This window comes from Tupaia chinensis, unplaced genomic scaffold (genome assembly GCF_000334495.1).
Source record: "Tupaia chinensis unplaced genomic scaffold, TupChi_1.0 Scaffold000610_1, whole genome shotgun sequence".
Lineage (NCBI taxonomy): Eukaryota > Metazoa > Chordata > Mammalia > Scandentia > Tupaiidae > Tupaia > Tupaia belangeri.
The window spans coordinates 2803487-2804534 of record NW_006160129.1 but is presented as its reverse complement, the minus strand read 5'-3'; the positions used below and the strand labels follow the sequence as shown (position 1 = coordinate 2804534).

The window sequence follows — 1048 nt, the reverse complement described above, 5'->3', positions numbered from 1 at the left end:
GCTCACTCTAGCAAAAAACTCTCCAAAAAAAAAAAATATATATATATATATACATATACTGTCATAGTCTAATTAGGTGGAAATAAAAACCAAACGAATGGGACAGTAAGAGGAGACACAGTGACAAGAAAGAAAGAACAAAACAAACATAGCCAGTGACTGGATTTGGGGTGTGGGGTGCCAGGAGCCCAAGGAAACCCAGAGTTTGATTATCCTTTTCTTCATTTTAGTTTGCTATAGAGCACATGCACAAGAGAGACAAAGAAAGCTAGAAAGGGAAGTGAGAAATCACCCCCAGTGGCATGGCCACACCACAATCCCTTCTCCTCTCAAGATTTTGGGCACACACGTGCCTGACATGTTTTTCAAGTCATGTGGGATCCAGCTGTCTCAACCTCCATGCCTCCTGCTGGTCCAGATTTTTAGCCTGGCTGCAGGCAGAGAGGCAGGGCCCTTGGGAAAGGCAGGAGCTGAGGCACAGAACCAGGTGTGGCCATAAGCAGGAAATTCTTTTAGACCATCAGCGTCCACCATGGAGGTCCTATTGTGACCTGGGGCAAAGCCTGCAGCCTCCCTGTGAGGGAAGGCAGGGGTGGATGAGGCCCAGGGAGGACCCCAGAGTGCCAAGTGCAGAGCCTGCCGAGCACTCCCCATTCTTGTCCTTGGGAGTTTCAGCCCAGTGGTGGGGTGACACCCTCACACTATGTCCTGGGCTGAGCTGGAACCAAGGGAACCAAGCTGGGGAGGGCAGGGACAGGAAGAGACCAGCGAAGGTGCGGGGACAGAGCCTGCAAGGGCAGAGATGCTTTCTAAGGTAGAGAGGATGGGCAGGGCCCTCCCCGGGGAGGAAGCTGCACAAACGGAGGAGGCCCAGACACAGGAAAAGCCACGGCCTAGGCCTATTCGGAGGAGACAGGAGTGCCTGGGAGGGCAAGGAGGGTGAGGTGGTGGAAAGGCTGGGACTGCAGGGTGAGACCTCCCTTTTGGCCTGGGGTGTGGACACTGTGCCCCAGGGGAACTGGAGCCCTAAGGGACACAGAGCAGGAAT

General features: G+C 53.6%; 1 pseudogene; it reads right to left on the bottom strand.

Moving 5' to 3' along the window:
* Nucleotides 1–1048, bottom strand: part of LOC102501749 (40S ribosomal protein S7 pseudogene) — a 5604-nt pseudogene that overhangs the window by 856 nt on the left and 3700 nt on the right.